This window comes from Antechinus flavipes, chromosome 4 (genome assembly GCF_016432865.1).
Source record: "Antechinus flavipes isolate AdamAnt ecotype Samford, QLD, Australia chromosome 4, AdamAnt_v2, whole genome shotgun sequence".
Taxonomy (NCBI): domain Eukaryota; kingdom Metazoa; phylum Chordata; class Mammalia; order Dasyuromorphia; family Dasyuridae; genus Antechinus; species Antechinus flavipes.
Genome location: NC_067401.1, coordinates 386,405,394 through 386,432,453, shown reverse-complemented (window position 1 = coordinate 386,432,453; position 27,060 = coordinate 386,405,394). Strand labels below are relative to the sequence as shown.

The following is a 27,060-nucleotide window of genomic DNA, read 5'->3' as shown; positions in this document are numbered from 1 at the left end:
TGTAAGGTGTAAGGAGCCCTAAAGAAATACCATGACCCAAGGGATAGTGGGACAGGGCTAGTAGACCAACCAATAAATGATAATAATAATATTATCTCATGGTATTTTAAGATAAATGATGTTCTTTTTCAATCTCCTCAAACTTGAGGTAAGTAGTAAAAATATCATTATCCCCATTTTAGAGATAAGGAAACTGACATTTAGAGGATTTAGTAATTTATCCAATGAAACACAACTAATAATCATCAAAGCTAAGGTTTAAACCTAGATTGCTGGCTTTTTAGTCTAGTTTACTTTACATCCCAATGTTTCTATGAGATTCCTTCTTGATTTCTTTTACTCACTGCCTTGGATATCTCTTGATCCAGTTCCTGTCACATTTTGGCCACTAAAATACTCTATCAAAGTCATTTCCCTCTTTAAGCTCCAGTTCCTTCCTCTGGAAAGTGAAAGGCTTAGAATGGATGATTGTCCTTTGCAGCCTTCACATTCTGGGAGAATTACTTGTATTTCTTGGTCTTCCTTCCATTCCTTCCTCTATTCCTAGGGTAAGACATAGATGCATGGGGCACAGTTCTCTTGCCTACTTCACTCACTGTATCCAAGAAGAGAAAATGTTTAAAAAAAATATGAGAACTGTTTATTTAAAGTTCAGAACAGAATGGAGAATAGGGACATGTAGTCCCTATGCGTTAGCTCACAGAGAGCTGAGGTGATGGGGAGAACAATGTGCCAAGGCAAAGGAAGTGGTAGGTGAAGCTCAGAGTTCCTGCTCATTATTATTTCCCAGCTCTTCAGAAATCCACTCGGTCTCCCTAAGTTTCCACTTTTTCCATTAATACTGCCATCCCCAGTGCTGACCCCTGCCTTTGATATATACAAAACTAGGTCCCTCAACTGCTGCAACAATTCTGTGATCTATTCCCCCTCTCCTGTGACCCCAAAGATTATGGAAATGCCAACAGAGCAAAAGAGAAAAGGCAGATTGCATAGGTGCAGCCTCTGTATGCGGGGTGTGTGTGTGTGTGTGTGTGTGTGTGTGTGTGTGTGTGCTTGCATTATATGGCAGCAGACCAGCCTGCACCAATCTCAGAGGCACTGCAATGCAGTGGTCGGATTTTTTTCTTCAAAAATCCTTTTTTCATAGGAAAGTTGCAGCCAAACACTTTCAAAAGGGAGCTGCAAGTTCCCTCCAGGTTTGTGCTAACCCTTGCTGTGCCAGGGCACTGGAATTCACATTTTGCTCCTACAAAGAGATCATTTGGATTCCCTGCTTCTGATCAAAGCTGTAAGATGGGGATGAAGGTATAGACTGGGGAGGAATGGAATGACAAGAACTGATTCCCCCATTCAAGTAGTTCAAACATGGACTGATAAAGGCAGTATTATGTTCTTCAATCCTGTATCTTCCTCTCCAGGTAGAATTTTCTCTGACTTCAAAAAATCTTTGCCCTCTCATTGGAGGAACTATAAACTCTCCATGGGGGTGTAGGGAAGCCCAGCCTTCTCTTCCACTTTAAAGATACCATGTATTTAACCTACTGAGTAGGTCACTCTCATAGGGAATGATCATGGACACAAAGCTTTTGAGTTGGAAGAGACCTTCAAGGTGACCAAGTTTAATCCTCTCTTTTAAATGAGACTCAGGGAAGTTAAGTATCCTGAGTCACATAGCTAGTTAAAGGATATGACTTTCTGATTCCATATCTACTTGCTAGTCTATTATGCCATGGAGCCTTTTGAATCCATACCCCCCTCTCCTCTGCCAGTTTTCCCCATCCCCTATGACACCCAGAGATAATTTTTGTGCAGCAACTCTCCTTTCTCACTTCTCATTTCATTTTTATATTTGTTTTACTTATATTACAAACTACTCTACATTTTTCCTGCCTTTAAGCTACAGCCTCTTTAAGCTATAGTTCTCTTGGAAGAATTGAATTGTAGAATAAAAAGGCACCTCATTGGCCAAATAGTCTAATTCATGTCCCCAAAAGAATACTCATTTATAATATGTGGTCATCTAGACTCTTCGTGAAACCCTCCAATAAAAGAATGCAGCCTATTTGGGGCACACTAATTATTAGGAAGTTTATCCCAATATCAAAATAAAATTTATCTCTACAATTTTTTCATTCCTGCTCTTTCTTTGGGAACAACAGCAGCAGCAATAGCTCATCTATATGCAGAGCTTCAAAAGTTGCAAAATGTTTTACAATTATCTTATTTTATTATTGTCTCAATTTAACTTCATAGTAGTCCTGAGAGGATGCGATTATTATCCCCATTTTACAAATAGGGAAACTGAGGCAAACAAAGGTTAAGTGATTTACCTAACTCATGAAGCCAGTGTCTGAGGGCAAATCAGAACTTAGGTCGATCCATAGTGCCACCTAGCTGTCTTTAACAAACATAACAAATCTAAGCTCTTAGGACAATTCTTCAAACACAAGACAGCTATTATGTGTCTTTTCCAAGATAGAGATATAGATAGATTTATTCTGTATCTTTTCTGCCCTTTGTAGTTAAACTCCTTGAAAAGGCTCCTCCACTTCTCCTTCCATTCTTTTCTGTACCCCTTACAATCAAGTTCTGACCTTTTCATTCCACTGAAATTCTTCTTTCCAAAATTACTGATACTCCCTTAATTGCCAAACCCCTTGACCTTTCTTCTATCATCATTCTCCAGTCTCTTTTCATTCTTAGCTACTTGATCTCTCTCTTCCTTGAAATTCCCTTCTCTACATTTTTGGGGTACTGCTGTCTCTTGATTCTCCTCCTACCTATATGACCGTGTCTTCTCTATCTCCTTTGCTGAATCCTCTTCCAGATCACATCTGCTAACTGTAGGTGTACTTCAGGGATCTTTCCCTGTCCCCTTTCTCCCTTCATACTACATCACTTGGTGATCTCATCATCCCCCATGGATATATTGACTATCTCTTTGTTGTTGCTTGTCATACCTACTATCTTGCCCCAAAGTCTTCTGACCTCCAATCTCCCATCTTCACCTGCCTTTCAGAGATCTTGAACTGAATATCCAGTAGATATCTTAAACTCATCTAAAACAGAATTCAATGACTATCTTTCTCCATAAAGTCTCCCTCCATTCTTGACCTCCCTAACATTGTAGAAGGCAACATCATCTTTCAATCCCTCAGGCTTCTGATCTAGGAGTTCTTTTGGACTTCTCACTATCTCTCACCCTGAATTTTGTCAAGATCTGTTGATTTCCCCTTTGCAACATTTCTCAAATATGACCCCCTTTTTTCCTCTGATACTATCACCATTCTAGTGCAGGCTCTCATCAGTACTCTGATGGGACTATTTTTTAGCCTGCTGCTGGATCTGCCTGCCTCTGATCTCTCCCCACTCTATTCTATCCTCCTATTCTGTTACCAAAGTTATTTTCCTAAAGCACAGGTCTAACCATGTCATTTCCTCTTCCCCACGTCTGCCTCCCACACACACACACATACACACACACACTCACTCAATAAATCCAGTGGTTCTTATTGCCTCCAGGATCAAAAACAAAATGCTGTTTGGCATTCAAAGCGCTTTATAACTCAGCTCCTTCCTGCCTTTCCAGTCTCCTTATGCCTTACTCCCCAACATATATTCTTTAATCCAGTAAAACTGACCTCCTGACTGTTCCACAAACAAAACATTCCATTTCCTGGCTCCAGGTATTTTTTCTGACTATTCCCCATATCTAGAATTCTTTCTCTCCTCTATTCTACCTATTGACCTCCCTAGCTCCCTTTAAGTACCAACAAAAATCTTTTCTTTTGTTAAAATGCCTTCCCCATCTCCTCTTAATTCTAATGCCTTCCCTCTTGTTAATGACTATTTGTCCTGTATATAGTTTGTTTGTATATATTGGTTTTCATGTTGTCTCTCCCATTAGACAATAAGCTCCTTAAGGTCAGGGATTTTTTTTTTTTTGCCTTTTTTTTGTATATCCAGCACTTAGCAGAGTGCCTGACACATAATAAGCACTTAAGATATGTTAATTCATTGAGATTTAGATAAAAATATAAATATAGATATAGATCAGTTAGAGGAACTGGGGATATATACAAATATCGATGCATACACACACACACACACACACACACACACACATACACACACAGTTGTATGTGCTGGATATATGTATGTATGGGAATAATTTCTCTCGTTCCTTCATATAATACAATCTCAAGATCCTTCATTAGCCTGGCTTCCCTCTTTGAATGCACAATTAATCACCAAATGAATAAGCATTGAATTGCTCTGTTCCAGGTTTTGTGCCAGAGACTGGAAACACAATGATAAAAATAAAACAACTCCTACTCTCAAAGAGCTTATATTCTATGAGGGGAGACAACATGTATGTCTATACATACAGAATAATAGATGGTAGTTAAATACAAGATAAGAAGAAAAGCCATTTGTATTTGGAGAGATCTAAAGAATTTTTGAAATAGAACATGATCTTTGCATTATCTTGAAAGAAACTAGGGATTATTTGATTTGGAGATAAAGAGTGAACATATTCTAGGCATGGGTGAATGGCCAATGCAAAGGCAAGAAGACAGCAGATGGAATGCCATGTATGAGGAAGAGAGAAGTTCAGTTTGGCTGGTCCATGGAGTGCAAGAAGGGGAGTGATATCTAATGAAGTTGGAAAGATCAACTGCATCCAGGTTATAGGGCTTTAAAATCCAAACAGCTAAGTTTATATTTGATCCTAGTGATGATAGGGAACCGCTGGAATTTATTGAATAGTGACCAGATGTGGTCCAATCTGGGATTTAAGAAAGAACATTTGAGCAGTTTAGTGGAGTTTGAATTGAATTAGGGAAATGCCAATCAGGAAAGACGTGGAGAAATCTGAACTAGGGGAGTGGTTGGGGCAGTAAAGAGGAGTCAGAGGTAAGAGAGGTTAGAAAAATAGGATCAGGAATATCTGGTAATCAATTGACTATGTGAGATGAGTGAGAGCCAGGAGTGCAGGATGACAGAGAGGTTACAAATCCTGGGAAACTGAAATAATAACGGTGAAATGGAAAAGTTTAGTAGAGGGGAAAGTTTTGGGGAAAAAACAATGAGTTTTATTTTGGACATGCTGAGCTTAATATATGTCCAGGAAATCTAGTTCAAATTCTCCAGGAGGCAGTTGGTGATGCAGCACCAGAGTTCAGAAAAGATGTTTAAACTGGATCTAGAAATGTCTGAGGCACTTGGATGGGAATATGGACTTACCCTGTGGTTTCATTGATATAGAAAACTCCCACATGTAGAAACTTTCTCTACAAATTCAAGTCAGCATCTTTTCTGTAACCTCCAGTCTTGAAAAGTTGTCTAAAGCACTAAGTAGCTTAGTAACTTACTTGCTTATATTCACACAGAAAGGAATATGTCACATTCAGGACTTGAACCCAGGCCTTCCTGGTTTTAAGATCACTTCTCTATTTACTATGTCCCACTGTTTTCTAGAGATGTTATTTAGTCCCGTGGACCTGAAGTCACCAAAAAAGAGAATGTAGAAGGGTCAAGACAGAGCCTTGGGTCACATTCATAGTTAAGGGGGCAGGATATGGTTAATGATCTAATAAAGGAGACTGAGAAGAAGTGAGCAGATAGGTAAGAGAGAACCAAGTGAAAGATGTGAAAGAAGCATCAGGAAATTTTACAGAGTCAAGAATAATTAGGAGAACACAATTGACAAAGTCAAATATGACAAAGAGGTTAAGGATGACAACTTACAAAGTACTATAAGATTTGGCTATTAAAATATTATCAAAGTATTTCATAAAATATTATCAAAGTATTTTTATGATTATAAAGAAATGAACATATTGTTACAAATATTAACTGACCAGAGCAGAGTTTAGCATAACTAATGTTTCCTCTTTTCCCTGGAAGTCTTATCTATGTACATGCAATCTCCTCAAATAGGATATAAGCTGTCTTCGTGAAACACAAGATCTCATGATATTTTTATGGTTGTCGTATCACATTGCTGACTAATATTGAACTTGATCATCTCTTTCAATTTATACATATAAAATTTGTTTTTTGAACATAAGTATAAAACTTCACATTTATTTCTAGTGAATTTATGTCTCATTACATTTAGCTGAATGCTCTGGCTTGTCAAAAAAAATTTGGATACTAATTGCCAGTCAATGTGTGTGTGACTGTCCCTCTCAACTTTTATATGTAACTTTGATGAGCATGACCCTTTTACCTTTATCTGAGTCATTGATTTAAAAATGGCAGACAGCAAACATCCTTGGGGCACTCCATTGAAGATCCTTCTAGGATGACATTGAACCATTCATTACTCTTTAAATCCAGACATTCAATAACTCCCAACCTATTTTTAATTGCATTAATATCTATTTGTTGAAACTTCTTGAGGAAAAGATGGAAGAGTGTAATTTCCAGTGTCATTTTTCTTGAAAGAGACTATAGGAGCAAACTTAGAAAGACCCTCCTTCTAGCTCTTAATGAGAGCACCTAAATTCCAGTCCTGACTCTGCTATTTACTGCCTATATCACCTTAGGCAAGTAGATTAACTTCCCTGGGTTTTGATTTACTCAAATGAGAAGGCTGAATGAGAATGCCTCAAAGATTCTTTCTTGCTCTGAGTCTTTGGGGCTGTGATCTTTTGATGGGTACATCAAGTACTAAAAATGAGCTCTTGCCAGAAGCTTAGGGTAAGCCTGTAATCTGTAAGGAAAAGACAGACGACTATTTTCCTTTCTCATCCCTCTGTGATGATTTTCCTTGGTACTCTGTTTCTGTAGGTAGTTGCTTGTTTTGTTCTTTGCTGAGTAATACAGGGAGAAAGTGGTGAAGATGACTTGGGAGGAGAAGGGCTGGGGAAATAAGCCCAGAAGTAATCCCACTTTTGAATTGATAATAGTTCATATTTCTATAACACTTAAAGGTTTACAAAGTGCTTTTCTCACAACAACCTTGTGAGACAGATATTATTATCTCTATTTTACAGATAGGCTAAATGAATATTTTAGTGGTCAAATGACCTAACCTGGGTCACACAGCTAATATGTGTGTTGGAGACAGGATTCAAAGCCATGCCTTTAAGCTCCTACCCCAGGACTCTAGATTATATAATCGTGCCTCCCAATGACTACCATTTTGGCCGCAGAATGAGATTTCAAATGCCTTTGCAAGGGAGTTTTCAGCATCCATCCTCCTCCTTCCCCCACTTCCAACCTACTTCCCCAAGCCTTTGGCACTGGGCATTTATTGAGCACAGCAGATGGTCCTGCCCCTCCCCATTCCAGGGCCTCTGAGCCAGGTTGAAAAAAGAGGACAGAGGGGAGAGGTGTTTCTAGCCCATCTGCCGTGCAGGTTACCATCCTCAAAATTGAAGTTAAATACCTGGGGGAATCAGGAGCTTGTGAACGGACTGGAATACAGCCACCATTTCCAAGTCCTCAGCCTGTCTCCTGACTTAGCTCCCAATTGCAAATGGGGCTGGAAGGTAAGCTAGGACTGGGCCAAGGACCAGAGTGAGACTCTGGGGGCCTGAGTTTGGCACTTCGTCTTTCATTTGCAGCAAATTTATCCTCTGAGAGAAACTGCCTCGCTTGTTATATTTCCATCAAAGCCCAAACCTACAAAGGAAGCAAAGGCTTAAGGAGATAATTTATGTATAGGACCATGGCCAGCCCTTCTCCATTGAGAATAAGACTGTTGGGATTGAGTATATAGTGAGGAGAATTCCAAAAAGGCAAGTCAAGACACGGGGTTGGATATTCCCAATAAGTAATTATGTTTATGAGGCATCCACTACCACAAAACACTTTTTGAATCCATCACTTTATTTGCTTTTTATATGTCAGGCTAGGTTTTATTATGCCCTTTTTAAAGACTCTGAAATCAGGAATCATAAAGGTAAAGTAATTTGTTTAAGTTTGGATAACAAGAAAGTTGGTAAAACCTTGGTTCCTTCTAGACTTTAAATAAAAATTGCTATTATTATTAATGGTGCTAGTGGTTTAAAAGCTACTACCATAGCCTTCAACTTGGAATGGTTTATTTGGCTTGAATGCAGCTTCACAAGCTTAGATAATTCAAAGTCTTTTCCAGGATTGAAGCTCAGGATTTTGCAGTGGTGGATGGTTTGCTGTCTTTGAACATATTTGGGGGAAATAAAATACTATTGAAAAAAAAGTAAGAAAGAAAATCTTTCCCTCATTTTTCTTTTCATTACAGACTAGGGGATTTCCAATTCTTTGCTCCATCTTACCAGATTTCCAAATTCAATGTTCATGAACTCAAAAATTAATTTATCTGAACATAATATGTTGTTATCCCAACCTTTCCCTTGCCTTGAAATCTTTTACCCTGTTTCTCATCCTCACTCTGATTTCCAGTCACTCAGTTCTTTCCCAGGCCATCACTCCTGCACTGGCTACACTCTTCTCATTTCTCCATCTAGACGCCACTGTGAACCAGCTCAGCTTTATACTATCCTCTTCTCTTGAGCCCCAAAGCTTCCTTATCCTATAGCCAATCTTATCATTGCAAGCCTTAGTCTTGTGTGTTCCCATCATCTACTGCTTTCCTTCCTATTCATATGCTGCTGAATGAAATGGAGAAAATAATGAAACTGTGCTCTACAAATTTGTAACACGATCTCCATTGGGCTCTCACTGTAGCAAGGCAATATTTTTACACAGCTCTGGTCAATTTACCATCCCGCTCCTCATACTGGCTTTTCCAAAATTTCATTTCTCCACAAAACTTCTTCCTCTACTCCCCACACTTTCTGAGCTCAAACTCTTGCCTTATATTTCATATGAAAATTTTGAGTCCACTTAGCACTTTTCTCCTCTTCATTTCACATCACTCAAATGACTTCAATCACTTTCTCCTTGTTGATAATTGTCCCACATGAAGAGGTAGCCTTTTTCCTTGTCCAAGAAAACCCTTTTACATGCACATTCCATCTTGACTTCTAAAGTAGATTGCCTCTCTATAATCTCCACTCTCACCAATTTTCAATCTCTCCTTGTCTACTGGTTAATTCCCTACTGCCTACCAACATATCCATCCTCAAAAACCCTACAGTTGATGATATATTCCCACTAGCTATAGTCCTATATATCTCTATTTTCTTGGCTAAACTCCTTTTTGAAGAACATCTATAATCAGTGTCTCCACATTTTTTCCTCTAGTTCTCCTCTTAACTACAGTTTGTGGTCACATCATAAAAATGGAATCATTCTTTCCAAAGTTTCTAAATGATTTCTTAATTGCTGAATCTAAAGGCTTTTGTTTTCAATCCTTATCCTTCTTCATCTCTCTGCAGCCTTTGAAAATGTTGATCATTGTCTTGTCCCTAATACTCTCCTCTCTCTACTACTACTCTCTCACCTAGCTCTCTTCTTACAGTCTTACTGCACCTCAGTCTCTTTTGCTGGACCATGTATAATCTTGGCCAAGTCACTTCACTTGTCTGTGCCTCAGTTTCCTCATCTTTAAAATTAAGGGATTATATTATCACACATTATTTCTAAACTCCCTAAGCTCTGAATCTATGACTCTTGAATCCTAAGAGATCACTTGCTTATATTTCCCAAATCATAATGAGGTAGGAAAACTATTGAAAAAAAGAAGCTAAGTAAGGGGATTTCTAAATCCCTAAAGTTCAACTCCCCTATAGATCCACCAATGGACCAAACACTTAATTCCTTTTTATGCTTCACTCAGAACAAAGGACTATACCAGATTCAACTGCTGCTTCCCTCAAAGAGATAAGAGCGTCATGGAGAATGCATGCTGGCTGTCCTGATCATAATGTCAGATTTTGAATTACTGGTATCATCAGCCTGGAGAAGTTATTTGAAAGAGATGGATCATTTGGTCTTCCTCCTCAGCTCACTCATCATCACTCTGAATTAGAGAGCATTTCTTTTTTCCTCTGATTCAGGCCCATCAATTTGCATGTTTTCATGTTTCATAATTATGAATGGGGACAGTTCACTTCCCCCAAACACTGTGTATTACCATAGATAAAAATCGTTCACAGCTGGACTCTATTACAAGGAGACTTCACACCACCTGACAGAGGGATTTCTGTACATTGGCTCTATTTTTCATCACAATCTTCCATCCATTTTCTAATCTGTCACCTTCTTTCTGATCATTAGTAGTAGGGAGAAAAGACTCAGAAAAAATGACCTTTTCCCACACATCCCTACAGACTAAACAAGTACTGTTTATTGGTTTCTTTGAGTCCAATTGCAGTTGTTCTTGGAATTAAGACATATCCTATAAGATTACAGGGGTAATTTAACAATAGAATATTAAATCTAGAAGGGACCTTGGAGGCCATCTATTCCAACCTCCAACATTGTAGAAAATATCCTCTAAAAGGACCTTGTCAGGTGGTCATCCAGCTTCTATTTGATACAACTCCAGGAACAGAGAGCTTACTGACTCACCAAGTAGCCCATGCTATTTCTTCCAATATGTACTAGTACAGAAGAATCCTTATTTTACCTCTATTCAGTATTCTCCTAATCTGCTAGTTCAGTAATGTGTTGATCTGGCATGAATAGTTCATAATGAACTCATCTTAGCTCTTATTGATCAATGCTTCTCTTTCTAATTGTTTTCAAACCATCAATTTAATTTTCCATTCTAAAATTATGTCATAGATCAACTTTAAATTCAGTATTTCATAGTTTCCATTGTTCACTTTTTTCTCTTATCTCTGAGAAGTGGGACAGTATTTAACGATTGTCAGGTTTTTTTTTTCAACTTTCCAATTCTTCACAATTCATCAAAGATCACCAATAATGTTCCTGTCATCAGTTTCTCAGATCATTCTAGAAGCCTAGAATGTAATTGCTAGACTCAGAGACTCAAACTCATTTAGAGTAACTTGGTTTTCTGTTACTATCTTGCTATTTATTTATATAATTTATATAATATTATATAATATAATATTATAATAATATTGTCTAAAAATAGACAAAGAAAAAAACCAGTGTCTAATATCTACATGAAAATAGAATTACCTGCTACTTCAATCCCAACATATGTGTTCAATGACTATGAGAATGTTGATACAATATTAACATCTATATTCAAGGAGCAGCTAGATGATACAATGGACAGAGCACTGACCCTGAAGTCAAGAGGACCTGATTTCAAATCTAACCTCAGATGCTGTGTGCCCCTAGGTAAATCACTTAACCCCAATTGCCTTGCCCCCAAAAAATCTATATGCAGAAAATATTAAGAACACATATCTGTCTACAGCTGCCATTCTTAATTATATTAAGTGAAAATTTAGTGTTCTTTAGCTTATGGGAAGGTGAAAATATTTTCATGAAAGACAAATAAAGAAGACTAAGGGGGGAGGGTTCTAACATATCTCAGAAGATTAGATATAATGTAATATTGAAAAGAAAGGGAAGGAGGAGTACTAAATATTTGGAAGCACTAAAAAAAACTAACAAGGGCTTGTTCTGGAATCTTACAAATCTAATCAAAAGATACTTCAAACTAAAAGTGAAGGAGGAAGGAGAAAATCTTCTAATAAATAGCTACCAAATAGATATTACAGAAAACAGTGGAGGAAGGATGGCAGTAAAGATGCTCTAATGTTCAAAGGAAACAAAATCCAGGAAAGGACCCCTCAATTAAGAGCCTTGATCTCAGACTCCTACGCACAAATACATATCATAAGGGTAATAAGGTGAAATAGAGATCTTCATGCAAGAAAGTAAATTGACTTCATTGCTAGTATTGAGGTTTACTGGGATGGAATCCATGATTAATGGCATAGTATTGTATGATTGTTGTCTTTCACTCTGGAAGAGGACTACAATGATATCACTATGTTAGACTCGAGCAACAGTGTGACTGACTGGCTGATCAAGCCAATACAAGCTTGGAATGTTCTATAAATCAGGAACAAATAATCTATGTAAATCTTTGATGTGGATTCTCTAAATTTGCACATCATATGTTTTTTTTTTTTGAGCTAATGGAAAGTTGTGTCTTTTTAAAAGAACAGAATAAGTTAAAAGGGTAGATGTGGGAGTAGTATTTATATATTAAGAAGATATATTTCATGTGATGAAATCTAGAAACCTTACTGAGAAAGCCTTGTGAAGAACATTTGAGTGAAGATCAAAGGAGCAGAAAGAGAAACATTATTTTCTTTGTAGTTTATTACAGAAAAGGGAAATAGATAAAGAGTTGGGAGAACATCACAAGCCATGAGGCAACAGAATGATATGGTCATTTAACAAAATCTAAAAACTAATGCAATCTTAGGCATCATGCCCAGGACTTGCCTTGCAGTAGTCTTTCTAAACTCTGCCCAGGTCAGACAACATCTGGATGTTGTATTTGGTTCTGGGTGGTACATTTTAGAGTAGACAGTGATAAGCTGGAAGATTTACATAAAGTAAATGGTTATGTGCAAGACCATATAGAATGGCATTAAAAAACTGGCCATGAGATAGCCAGGCCCCAGTTGTGATGACAAGATTTTGAGATGTGCTCCTCATACTCTGGCCCTTCTTTCTTTCCAACCATATTTTAGCTGCTCAAGAATCACACCACCATAGCACTATCTAGTCTTCTCCAAAACAGACCATATTTATTTCTGCTTTTTATGTCTAATTCTCTTATATATGTTGGCTCCCTTCTTTAAAATGTAAGCTCCCTGAGAGAAGAAACTGTTTGGTTTATTTATATTGATTGGTTTCCCAGTGTTTAGGACATAGTAAATGCCTAATAAATGCTTTTAAATTAATTAGCTCATTTAAGAGAACATCTTATCATCTTACAAATTAAAGTGTTGGGAAATTCAAATCAGAGATTGAGGTTTGGGGAATGAGAAATAGCACTCCCATCCATCCTCCAAAGTGAGCTTTCCATGATATAAGACTGAATCTTTCTGTGTACTGCCTGACCATGCTTCCCACTATCATGAGGGTCTATCAAGGCCCAAAGAAGCACTTGAGAGAATTGAAAAACACACATTGGGGGCCAAACAACTACATGGTATTTTGTCAAGGGTAGTGACAGTTATATCCTTGAGATTTTGCTGAATTAAAGCAGGCTCAGGCCACAAAGAGATGTCTAGTGGATAGGATGCTGGATTGAAAACTAGTAAGAATAGGATTAAAATGCCACTTCTGACACCTAATCAGATGCCTTATCAGTGTATAATCCTGGAAGGAGGAAGGAAATGAGTACTTATTAAACACACTATGCTAAGTGCTTTGCAAACATTATTTCATTTAATACTCACAATAACTTTAGTTGTATCTAGATTATATGTGGTGCTAGTAAAATCTTCATTTTATAGTTGTGTAAATGAAGGTAGACAGACTTAAAGAACTTGCCCAGGGTCATAGAGCTAGTAAATGTCTGAGTTTAGATTTCAACTCAGGTCTTCCTGACCCTTAGCCCAACACTATTCACTGCAGCTGCCTCCATGGGTAAGTCAGTAAACCAATTTGGAGCTCATTCTGCCCCCCTCTCTCCTCCCCCAGCAAGCCCTATCCCTGGTAAAATGTGAAGGTTGAACTGGTTGACTTCTAGGAGAGCTTCCAGGGCTAAATCTAAGATTCTACAAATTATATCTACAACTGATACCAACATCTATATATTAGGAAATGATTTAATAAATTATTTAACTTGGACAAACCATTTGACCTTTTAGCATCCCAAGCAGCTCTCTTAAGACTATAGGTTCCCTCTAAGATTGTCTCAGTTTATCCCAAATTTATCTTGTTTGTACATAATTGTCTACATGTTGTCTTTCTTATTAGATGAGCTTGAGAGCAGGGATTTTTTTATTTTTTTTTACTTGGGGGTAGCCTTTTTAAACATCCCCAGCATTTAGCACAGTACCTGACACACATGATAGGTACTTAATAAATACTTATTGTCTTGACTGAATAGGGTAATCTGTATCATGGAGCATGTTTTCCATCCTGGGAGTACCACTGGTCCAAACCAGCATATCCCTCTCCCCCAAGAAATTGGAATAAGTGATTGTTTTGCTTCATTTCCATGCTGAAAGCAAGCATAGCATTTTCACTAAGGTACAGAATTTGGATGTCAGAAGGGACTGATCATCCCCACTGCCCTTGGCAAAGGCTCAGCTTAGTTAGTGCCTGCCAACTGCCGAGCAAATGTTTCTCTTGCCAGCCCAACCCATGTGCTAGAGAGACCTAAGTATAGGAAGGTTGTGGCAATTTTTGGTTTAGGAAAGCCTGGACCCTGCAGAACAAAGTCTGGGAAACCCCAATAAAAGCTTGCGTGCAGTAAATAGGCTTCTCTAGGAACCCAGGGTCATCTACCAGGTCCTGGTTGCAGGATAGGGTAGGATTCTTTGCAGAATTACCTCCGTGCTTCCTGACAGATGGGTTTATGGGTCTGAAATGAGGAATTTATTAATGATACTGGGCCATTTAGTTAAAGGAATTTTCACATAAGATAAAGCCTATGGATATATGGAATAATGGATAAAGAGCAAACTTTAAGCCAAGGAGGAACTGGGTTCAATTTCTACCTTTGATATGCACTGGCCATGTGACATTGAGCAAATCACAGCCTCTTGGTGCTCTTGGGAAGCTCTCTAAGGCTATAATTAACAGAAAACTCATGCTGGCAGAGGTAGTTCTCTATGTCAAGAAGAGCACAGGTCCAGTCCCCCAGTCTCTGTCCTATAAGCAACAGGACAAACAACCAAAACAGCTACCTGCTTCCCAGGGGATTAAGGCTTCCTGTTCATTTGTGGACTCCTTTCCCTATTTTTACCTTCAGTACAGTTGCTTCCTCTCCTTAGCTCCCTAAGGGGGTTGGAAAGGGACAGTACCTCTGGCTGATGAAGCCCTGATTTCTTGGCCTGCAGGCCTATGAATGTTCCTCTGGCGAGCCTGAGGGCTCGAGTCACTCACTTGCTGGTTGAGAACAGCAGCCGCAGCAAGCATGCAGGCGAGGTGTGATATATTGTGTTTACCTGCAGTGCTTGAGACCCCAGAGCTCCCCTGCTGAGTCTCCAGCCGCACGGCAGGTTTTTTAGATGGTGAGCTCATTTCTTCCTGCATTGGGGTGGCCCTTCTGAGAACCACTAGGGAGGGAAGAAGGGAGGAAGAGAAAGGCATTTTTTAAGGCTATCATGGGACTTAAAGCAGGGAGGAATCGGTGATCAGGGGTATCTGATGCAACACACTTTTTATTAAAGAAGCTAAGGTCCAGAGAGTGTTGTTGTGGTCCTTAATTCTCAAAGAGGACCATGTTATCAGGGATTTGATGCCATGATATGCAAATGATTTGGATTTAAGTGAGGGAGGGCTGTGCAAGGTCACCTGCCTCACTTTCCCCTCCAGAGCCATCTGGGTCCAGTGGCCAGTTACGGATCAGAACCACGGGAGATGGCCTTGGATGCAATGGGAGACCTCCAGCTTTGTAAGCTAAGGACCTCAACAGGTCTAAGGCTCTCAGTCTCAGCTTTTTTTGTCAAATGAGATGACCTCTAAGAACTCTTCCAGATGTGAAGATATGTGTTGTGTAGATGATTTATTCAAGGTAGCAAGTGACATCCTCTGAATCCAAATACTGCTCTCTTGCCCTTTCAAAAATGGCCTTTTCCCTTTCGTATCTTAAGGGTTTTCCTATGCCCTCCTCAAGACAAATATGTTTGGGTGCTGTAATGATTGATAATAATGTAGTCACCTCATGCAGCCATCTGCCTTCAGGTCAAGATAAACCTAGACAGCTTGTGTGATTCTGCTTTGAATTAGAGGGAGGGTCTCATAGAAAATTTCAGACACTTTTCAAAAAATTATTCCCAGCAATTCAAGAAGGGACTTCGTCAGCTCACCTTGATCCCTCCACAAATCCACTACTACTTTGATGCTTAGCCAAGCTAAAAAGCAGCTTGTGTTCCCTCTTCCATCACCCTGGTTCTTTCCTCTTCCCCCAGGAACCAACAGCACCAGGACCTCCATTTCTCTCACGTTCCCTTAAAGCTTCTATTCTTTCCATTTTTTTGTTCTTCATAAATCTTTTCTCCTCAAGCCACCCTTCTCCCTTCTATCATTCTCCTTGGAATTTATGCGGCAAGAAAGAACTTGTCCCCAAAGGCAAGCTGGAAGAAAAAAGATTGATTATAAAAAGTAGAGAAGGGAGAGACCAGAAGCACCAGCTGCCTTCACAGCAGGGGTTGGAAGGCAGGAAATGACTTAGATAGAATCTTGCTTCAAGGCAGAGGAATGGGTCAGATAACCACTCAATCCTAACCATATTACTCTCTAGAAATGTGTACACAAAGACAAAACAACTCCTAATTAAAGATTGGAAATCTCACCAAGACAATTTAATGGGGCAGGGAATGTCTGCTCTGTGGTCTGGTCCTTTACTCAATCGCTTGACCCCTTAAGACACATATCAAGAGGTGTTATCTCCATTTATGTCAGGAGGATTGAAAAAGCAAAAGGATTCAAAAGTATTTAGCCACAAGATCTAAATGTAGGAAATTGGAGGTGATTCTCCATAGAGTTCTGTGGCTCTTAATTTGGAACTATGCTCAAAAAGTTATCAAACTGTGCATATCCTTTGATCCAGCAGTGTTTCTACTGGGCTTATACCCCAAAGATATACTAAAGAAAGGAAAGGGACCTGTATGTGCCAAAATGTTTGTGGCAGCTCTGTTTGTAGTGGCTAGAAGCTGGAAAATGAAAGGATGTCCATCAATTGGAGAATGGTTGAGTAAATTGTGGTATATGAACATTATGGAATATTATTGTTCTATAAGGAATGACCAGCAGGATGAATACAGAGAAGCTTGGAGAGACTTGCATGAACTGAAGCTAAGTGAAACGAGCAGAACCAGGAGATCATTATATACCTCAACAACGATACTGTTTGAGGATATATTCTGATGGAAGTGGATCTCTTCGATAAAGAGAGAGTTAATTCAGATCAAAGATGGACAGAAGCAGCTACACCCAAAGAAAGAACACTGGGAAATGAATATAAACTGCTTGCATTTTTGTTTTTCTGCCCGGGTTATTTCTACCTTCTGAATTCAATTCTCCTTGTGCAACAATAAAACTGTTCAATTCTGCACACATATATTGTATCCAGGATATACTGTAACCTATTCAACATGTAAAGGACTGCTTGCCATCTAGGGGAGGGGGTGGAGGGAGGGAGGGGAAAAATCGGAACAGAAGTGAATGCAAGGGATAATGTTGTAAAAAATTACCCTGGCATGGGTTCTATCAATAAAAAGTTATTTTTTAAAAAAAGAGTTCTGTGGCTCTTGTCTGTTTCTGGGCCAGTATATGCTGCCCTGGCATAGTCTTTGCAAAGCCAGGGCACTTTCAAACACTAATGAGGTACATTAGTGGGGGAAAGATACAGGTGGGAAAGGGCTCGAAGCTCTATTCTAGCTTTGAGATTCTTTGTGGTCATTGCATCCCAGGATCAAAGTAGATAGAGTCAGCTCCTGTGTCAGACGCCTGTTAGCTATGTGGCACTGAACAAGTCACTTAACCTCTCATTCAACCTTAGTTTTCTCATTTGAAAAGTGGGGATAATAGTAGTAACTGCCTCACAAAGTTTTTGAAGCATCAAATGAAACAACATATACAAGGCATTTTGCAAACCTTAAAGCACCATATAAATGCTCCTCATTATTACTATTGTGTCTATGAGTGCATGTCTGCTCTAAACAGATTCCCATGTGGTTTTTTGTTGTTCAGTCATTTCAATCACGTCCACATCTTCTTGAATTCTTTTGGGGTTTTCTTGGCAAAAATACTGCCGTGATTTGTCATTTCTTTCTCTAGTTCAGTTTACAGATGAGGAAACTGAGGTAAACAGGTGAAGTGACTTGTCTACCTTGTACATTTCTGAGACCAGATTTGAACTCAGGTTCACATTATCCCCTAGCTTCCTTCCTATTTTAGTAGGCAGGTATCATTAACTAGGATCAGAGCTGGGTTTTAGGTTCATTTCAGGATTGAGATGATTTGTCTCTTGGCCCATCATGGTACATGAACCAACTCGTCAGCTTAGGAAGTAAGAGATGGGTGGGGAAAAGAGAAGTAGGATATTCTGTGATTATGTAGGGGATGGAAAATGGAATATTATTAGACAGCTGCAAACATACTCATACATTTTTTCAAATATTGACATTTGTTCATTCTTACAAACATATATATATGGGTTTGGGATTTTTTTTCCTTACATGTTCCTTTACATGTTGGATAAACACTTGCAATCTCACTATGTACTTTTAAATATATTTAAAAATTATGACTTGAATTTTTACTTTGAATTCTTAAGGAAAACAATAGGAAGTGAGTGATCTGTGTTAAAGGACCATTCAGTGCAAATATTCCAAAGGACCTAAGGTCTGGTTTCAAAGGGCAGAGAAAGGATGAAGACCAGTGAATGGAATGTTAGACCGAGAACCAGGAACACCTGGGTTCCATTCCAGCCTCTGACATTTATTAGCTATGATGATGGTGAACAAGTCACTAACTTCTGTGAGCTACACTTTCCTCATCTGTTAAAATGGAGATAATAATAATATCTTAAGTGCCGACCTTGTAAGGTTGTGATGAGATTCAAATATGGTAATGCATGGAAAGTACTTTGCAGACCCCCTAAGCAAAATGGAAATATCAAATACTCCTATTACTATTAGGATAGTATTTAGGATAAAGAGGAAATCAATTAGAGAGGAAACAGAATTTGGGAAAAAATGCAGTCCTGGAAGCTTATTCCACTGGTGAAAGGGTGAGTTGCATCACTCTCAAGCTTTCTTTTGGCAGCAATGGGGTTGAAAAAGGTAATTTACTCTCGGAGCCAAAAGTCAGGGAAAAAACGGGTCATTTGGGAGAACATACTGGCTGAGTGAAAAATCTTATAACTATGAAAGCATGCTTAGGATGGAATAGCAGCTCAATAGCAGAGGAAGAGTATTTGGATTTGTAATTTGAGTACCTATCTTCAAAATTTCTCTCTGTCACGTACAGTCCTTGTGACCTTAGGCAAGATGTGCAACTTCAGGGCAGGTAGATGGTGCAGTGGACAGAGAGAGCACTAGCCCTAAAGTCAGGAAGACATGAGTTCAAATCTGACTTCAGATACTTAGTGCTTCCTAGTTACGTGACCCTGAGAAAGTCACTTAACCCCAATTGCCTTAGCAAAAAAAAAAAAAAAAAAAAAAAAAGATGTGTAACTTCAATGGGCCTCAGTTTCCTCATCTGTAAAACTGGTGTAGTAGATAGGTCTAGAATCAGGAAGATCTGAGTTCAAATCCAGCCTCAGACACTAGCTACGTGACCTTGGGAAAGTAATTTAATACTGTTTGCCTCAGTTTCCTCATCTGTAAAATGAGCTGAAGAAGAAAATGGCAAACCACTCCAGTATCTCTGCCAAGAAAACCCAAATGGGCTCACAAAGAGAAGTCAAGAATCTCTCAGGTTTCTTCAAATTCTAAATCTATAACTCTTCAAATTTATGAAAAGCTTCTGGAGTTTTTATATGTTGTGAAGTTCATAAAAAGCTTAGTTAAGGAATTAGTGTTCTACTTAAGTCTTGGGAAAGGCAAATTAAATTAAGTAATAATTGATAATAAACTGTAACTATATATGTTTCCTTAAATCTTCTTCTACCGTAATTTGTATATGGTGTCAAGTCAACAAATATTTATTAAGTGTTTACTGCATGACAGGCACTGTGTTAAACTTCATCATTTTTTAAAAGATTAAGGAGAATAATTTTAAGAAAAGTAGAAATTAGTAATACTGATTACTACTTATATTTAACTATTTCTAGTTAAGATCTTTTAAGTTTTATGTTATACTGCACCAAATTTATATTATATTATATAAAATTTTATAGTTTAATTCAGTAGAATAGCATGCTACTCTCCAATTTAGTTATTTGTACCTGTAGCTATCCTGGTACTTCAGTGTTTAAGGTCAATAGCCAAGTTATCACTGTGGTCATGAGGGTAATGTCACTCAATTGCTAGCAAAGAACCTGAAGAGGAATAGCCTCATGAAAAGTGGTCTGTAAACCAAACAAACCATGATAGCATTTATTGCACATAAGCAAACATGTTCATGCATTTTATATGCACTCCTGTGTACTCATTCATTCACATTTGCATGCAACAGCCAACTCATATTCATATATACATATATATGTATATATATACATACATTCATATAAACTCATTTCCATACTATATTCATATAAACTCATATATTCAAACATACAGGAGAACAGAGACACGACACGGATGGGTAGATATAGGAGGGAAATACTAGGTAAGAATCCCATTCCTCTACTCAGGTATAACTATATAGGTTGTTGCCTGGAGGTATGAATAAATTATGCTGGGGTATTGGCATTCTGTCCCTCTGTGAATTATAAGGGATCCAACTGGCCCAGATCTGACCCTATCCTGAGCTAAGGAACCATTGAGACCCTGCTTGCTTTTGCAGAGAGGGAATTGAATAATTCATGAATTAGTCACCATTGAAGCTTTTTTTACTCAGATGAAGAGAGAGCAGGATGGAACCCAGATGTGGATGGGGGGCAAATAAAAAGGGGAGGAAGAACACAGTTCCTTAACCCTATCTTTTAAGTACTGAGGAAACCCCAATATCCCCAGAGAGTCATTGACTGTCATCTGGGGCTGTGTCCTGGAATGAATGGGATGCTGGGAAACTGAAGGAATAGATGGTCACATTACTGACAAGGGAATCTATATTTTGCATCTGACTCAAGTTATTTGATGTAGTAAAAAATGAAGGGGAAGGGGAAAGGGGGATAGGACCATGTAGTGGCACTAAATCAAGATTAATGAAGTTCCTGCCACAATAAATTACTGCACTCTCTGGTAGCTAGTTAGTGGAATGTGGGCCTGACCATTTATAATGGCCAAGTCGGGTTTTAGACAGCATAGAGGATGGCTGTAGTGAGAAAAGGGATTAACTCTTTCTTCACTGAAAACTGGAGAATGGCCAGAAAGAATATTTTAGGGGAAAAGAGACCTTCTCCCAAGATCTTTGAGGAGCTATTTAAATGACAAAATCTAACCACAGCTGATTTCTATTTTCTGCATTTGTATAAAGGAAACTATAAGAAACTATGAAGGTTGTTAGGTGGCACCATTAGGTGGGGAATCAGGAAGGCTCATCTTCCTGAATTCAAATCTAGTTCCAGTCATTTACTATTAGCTGTGTGACTCTGGACAAGTCACTTAATTCTGCTTTCCTTGGTTTCCTTACCTGTAAAATGATCTGGAGAAGAAAATGGCAAACTATTCCAAGTGTCTTTGTCAAGAAAATTTCCAAATGCGGTCACAACTGAAACAATTCAACAGTAACATGATGCATTAGGCTGATCACACAGTTCTGGGACTTACTGGGAAAATGAAGAAAATAACTTTTCACATACTCCATTATGCTCCATGAATTGGACTCTCAGAAGTTCCATTTCCCTTTTCTTAGTGTCCAGCGTGCCTTCTCCTTATCCTTCAAAGCCAATCTCATTCGTTCTCAGAGCCAGCTCAGTTTGTACCTATTGAATCAGTTGTTGGACTACCTCAGCTGATCTGATCAGCCCTTCCAACAAGCACCCTGTCAATGCTGTTTAATAATTTGAATAGTTCAACATAAAGAGTCAGCCTGATTATCTAGACACAGACTTTGTCAGAGAACCTCTTCATTCATCCATTCATTCAACAATGATTGAACACCTACCTACTATGTGTAGAGAGCATTCTGTTAATGTAGAAGTGAATGCTGTATATGATGTTAGTGCATCCAGGTTCAGAGCCTGACTTTGGGGGAATTACTTAACCTCTTTGGATCTGAGAGAGTTAGACCACTTGGGCATTGTTAAATTCTTTTTGTGTCCTAGACCCCTTTGGCAGTCTGATTACACCTATGGATTCCTCTCAGAATTATTCTTAATTGTGTAAAAGATATGAACTTAAACCAAGGCAATCCCAATAAACTTTGGATGGAAAATGCCATCTGCATCCAGAGAGAGAACTATGGAGACCAAATGTAAATCGACACATGGTATGTTCATATTTTTTTTTCCTTCTTGTGTTTTTTTTTCTTTTTGTTCTGATGTTTGTTTCCCACCATGATTCATAAGGAAATGTTTTTAAATGAATGTACATGTATAACCAGAAAAAAATAAAAAAAAATTTTAAAATTAAAATATATATATGGGCTTTGGAAGAAAACCAAATATATTGAAACACAGTTATCAATTAAAACCCAAATCCATAGAATTCAAGTTAAGCAGCCTCAGACTAAATGATTTCTAAGATCTTTTCCAGCTGAGTCTATTGGCTAAGATTTAATAGGGCAGATAAGACAAACACATGTATCTCTATTCTCTATCAGCTGGCCTTAATTGACTTCATGAAAACACTTTCACTTTGTGAAAACATTTAGGTGAAACAATGTCATTGGGGCAGTTGGGAGTTGTAACAATGTTATAAATCTGAGATATATCCTCCTGGGAAGAAGGGGAGGAGCATCTGTTGGGGTAATTGTTCAGTTGTTTCAGTCATGTATGACTCTTCAGGATCCCATTTGGGATTTTCTTGGCAAAAATATTGGAATGGTTTGTCATTTCCTTCTCCAGCTCATTTGAGAGATGAGGAAACTGAAGCAAACAGGATGAAGTGAGATGCCCAGGATTACACAGCTAGTAAATGTCTGAGGCTGGATTTGAACTCAGGAAGATGAGCCTCAAAGCCCAATTCTTTTTGTACAGCAAAATAACTGTATGGACATGTATAAATATATTGTATTTAGAATGTGAACTATCTGCATTTTTGATTTTCTTCCCGAGTTATTTTTATCTTCTGAATCCAATTCTCCCTGTGCAGCGGGAGAACTGTTCGGTTCTGCAAATATGTATTGTATCTAGGATATACTGCAACATATTTAACATATATAGGACTGCTTGCCATCTTGGGAGGGGGTGGGTGAAGGGAGGGAGGGGAAAAAACGAAACATAAGCGATTGCAAGGGATAATGTTGTATAAAAATTATCCTGGCATGGATTCTGTCAATACAAAGTTACTATTAAATAAAATAAAATTTAAAAAAATATATATTGTATTTAACTTATACTTTAACATATTTAACATGTTTGGTCAACCTGCCATCTGGAGGAGGGGATGGGGGGAAGGAGGGGAAAAGTTGGAACAAAAGGTTTTGCAATTGTCAATGCTGAAAAATTACCCATGCATATATCTTGTAAATAAAAAGCTATAATAAAATAAATAAATAAATAAAATAAAATTTAAAAAAAAAAAAGGAAGATGAGCCTTCCTGATTCCAGACCCAACACTTTCCCCACTACAATCCCACATAGCTGCCCTGCTGGGCTAAAGCAACAGGTGTTAGAGAAGTGCTGAGTTTCCTAATGTTTGGGGAAGAACTGCAGGAAGGGGAGAAAGTAGGAATGAGGAGAAGGCTGAGTTAAGGAGCCCTAGGAGGATTGGATTGGACTTAATAAAAAAGGGTGGAGGTGCTTACATAACTTAAGATTGTATATGGGAAAAGATGAGATCCCAATGAAGAGAATATAGAGAAAGAAGGTAAAAGAGGTATGTCTATGTCTAGAATACACAGGAACTAATGAAAAACATGGAGACATGCTCATATTAGCAGGATAAAAACCATTAAAGAAAAAGAAGTCTTTTAATATTCAATGGTTTTAGTTGCTACAAAGATGCTGTGATAGAGAAAGACTGGAAGTTACTAATAATAGTAATAATAGCTAGCATTTATATAGCACCTACTCTGCCCAGGCACTATGCTAAGCATTTTACAAATATCATGTCATTGAATCCTCACAATAACCCACAATAACATAATTGAAACCTCTCAATAATCCTCATATTATCCTCATTTGACAGTCAAGGAAACTGAAGTTAAAAAATTTGTTCATGGCGGTTACCAAAATCATTTAGTATTGGCTAAGAAATAGACTAGTTTATCAGTGGAAAAGGTTAGATTCAAAGGACAAAACAGTCAATAACTTTAATAATCTAGTGTTTGACAAATCTAAAGACCCCAGCTTTTGGGATAAGACCTCACTGTTTGATAAGAATTGCTGGGAAAATTAGAAATTAGTATGGCAGAAAGAAGGCGTTGACCCACACTTAACACCTACACCAAGATAAGGTCAAAATGGGTTCATGACCTAGGCATAAAGAATAAGATTATAAATAAATTGGAAGAGCATAGGATAGTTTACCTCTCAGACCTGTGGAAGAGGAAGGAATTTATGACCAAAGAAGAACGAGAGATCATTATTGATCACAAAATAGAAAAATTTGATTATATCAAATTAAAAAGTTTTTGTACAAATAAAACTAATGCAGACAAGATTAGAAGGAAAGCAATAAACTGGTAAAACATTTTTACAGTCACAAGTTCTGATAAAGGCCTCATTTCCAAAATATATAGAGAATTGACTCTAATTTATAAGAAATCAAGCCATTCTCCAACTGATAAATAGTCAAAGGATATGAACAGACAATTCTCAAACGAAGTTGAAACTATTTCTAGCCATATGAAAAGATACTCCAAGTCATTATTAATCAGAGAAATGCAAATTAAGACAACTCCTAGGTACCACTACACACCTGTCAGATTGGCTAGAATGACAGGGAAAGATAATGCAGAATGTTGGAGGGGATGTGGGAAAACTGGGACACTGATACATCATTGCCGGAATTGTGAATACATCCAACCATTCTGGAGAGCAATTTGGAACTATGCTCAAAAAGCTATCAAACTGTGCATACCCTTTGATCCAGCAGTGTTACTACTGGGCTTATATCCCAAAGAGATACTAAAGAAGGGAAAGGGACCTGTATGTGCAAGAATGTTTATGGCAGCCCTCTTTGTAGTGGCCAGAAATTGGAAACTGAGTGGATGACCATCAACTGGAGAATGGCTGAATAAATTGTGGTATATGAATATTATGGAATATTACTGTTCGGTAAGAAATGACCAGCAGGAGGATTTCAGAAAGGCCCAGAGAGACTTATATGAACTGATGCTGAGTGAAATGAGCGGGACCAGGAGATCATTATATACTTCAACAACAATACTATATGATGATCAATTCTGATGGATGTGGCCCTCTTCAACAATGAGATGAACCAAATCAGTTCCAGTAGAGCAGTAATGAATTGAACCAACTACACCCAGGGAAAGAACTCTGAGAGATAACTAAGAACCAATACATAGAATTCCCAATCCCTCTATTTTTGTCCACTTGCATTTCTGATTTCCTTCACAGCTAATTGTACACTATTTCAAAGTCTGACTCTTTTTGTACAGCAAAATAACTGTTTGGACATGTATACATATATTGTATTTAACTTGTATTTAACTTATACTTTAACATATTTAATATGTATTGGTTAATTTGCCATCTGGGGGAAGGGGTAGGGGGAAGGAGGGAAAAAGTTGGAACAAAAGGATTTACAACTGTCAATGCTGAAAAATTACCTGTGCATATATCTTGTAAATAAAAAATTATAATTAAAAAAATTTGCCCATGCTCATACAGGTTGGAAGATGGATTGAACTCTAGGTCCAGTGCTCTATCCATTGTGTTTAATCCAGTGTGTAAGCATCCTACAGTTAAATGTAGATTCCAATGGGAAATAAGAAAAGTCATTTGGGAAGGTAAAACTACCTTCTTCCACTCTTAAAAACAAATATTTTATTTTATTTTAAATTTTGAGCTCAATATTCTTTCCCTCCCTCCTCTTTCCCCTTCTTGAGAAGGCAAACAATATGTAGATTATACATCTGCAAGTATGTAAAACATTTTCATATTAACCATGTTGTAAAAGAAAACACATACCTCCCAAGGGGAAAAAAACAGCAACCCAAGAGTAATAAAGAAGTAAAAACAAAAATAACCAAAAAAATCCAAAACCCAGTATGTTTCAATCTGCATTCAGATTCCATCAATTCTTTCTCTAGAGATAGATAACATTTTTCACAAGTCCTTGAGAATTGTCCTAGATCATTGTGTTGCTGAGAATAGCTAAATCATTCACAGTTAATCATCATACAGTATTGCTGTTATTGTTTACAGTGTTCATCTGGTTCTGTTCTGTTCATTTTACACCAGTTAATTTAAATCTTTCCAAGTTTTCTAAGAACATTCTGCTTGTCATTTCTTATAGCACATTAGTATTCCATCACAATCATATATAACAGCTTATTGGACATCTCAATTTTCAATTTTTGGCCACCATAAAAGGAGCTGTTATAAATATCTTTGTACATATAGGTCTTTTATCTTTGATCTCTTTGAGATAGTATCTAATGGTGATTTTTTTCCTGAGGCAATTGGGATTAAGTGATTTGCCCAGGGTCACACAACTAGAAAGTGTTAAGTGTCTGAGATCAGATTTGAACTCACATCCTCCTAACTTCAGGGTTGATTCTCTATCCACTGTGCCACTTAGCTGCGCTCCCAGTGGTGATTTTAATGGATTAAAGGGTATATGCAAGTTGTATAGACCTTTGATCATAATTTCTAAATTCTCTCCAAAATAATTAAATCAGCTCAAAACTCCACCATCAATGTATTAATGTCCCAGTTTTCCCACATCTCCTTCAATATTTGTCATTTTCCTTTTCTGTCATATTATCCAAGCTGATAAATATGAGGTTGTACCTCAGACTTGTTTAAATTTACATTTGTCTTATCAATAGTGACTTAGGATTTTTGTGTGTGACTAGTGATGTTTTGAATTCTTCTTCTGAAAACTGTCTGTTCATATCCTTTGACCTTTTATCAGTAAAGGAATGACTCATATAATATATGAATGACTCATATAATATAGAATGACATAAATTTCAGTTCTCTATCTGAGAAATAATGCTTTTATCAAAGAAATCTGCTATTAAAAATCCCCCCCCTTTCCTGCTTTCTTTCTAATGTTGGTTTCATTGGTTTTGTTTGTG

The 27,060-nt window shown here is 37.8% G+C and overlaps 1 protein-coding gene and 1 long non-coding RNA gene across 2 annotated transcripts in view; one reads left to right on the top strand and one right to left on the bottom strand.

The window, feature by feature from the left end:
- LOC127562716 (uncharacterized) overlaps nt 1-23,916 on the top strand; it is a 91,816-nt gene extending 67,900 nt beyond the window's left edge. Inside the window, exons 3-4 of the long non-coding RNA XR_007953800.1 lie at nt 21,953-22,116; nt 22,694-23,916. This is a non-coding gene — a long non-coding RNA (uncharacterized LOC127562716). The remainder of the gene's footprint in view (nt 1-21,952; nt 22,117-22,693) is intronic.
- SYT2 (synaptotagmin 2) overlaps nt 1-27,060 on the bottom strand; it is a 171,661-nt gene that overhangs the window by 99,093 nt on the left and 45,508 nt on the right. The window lies entirely within an intron of this gene.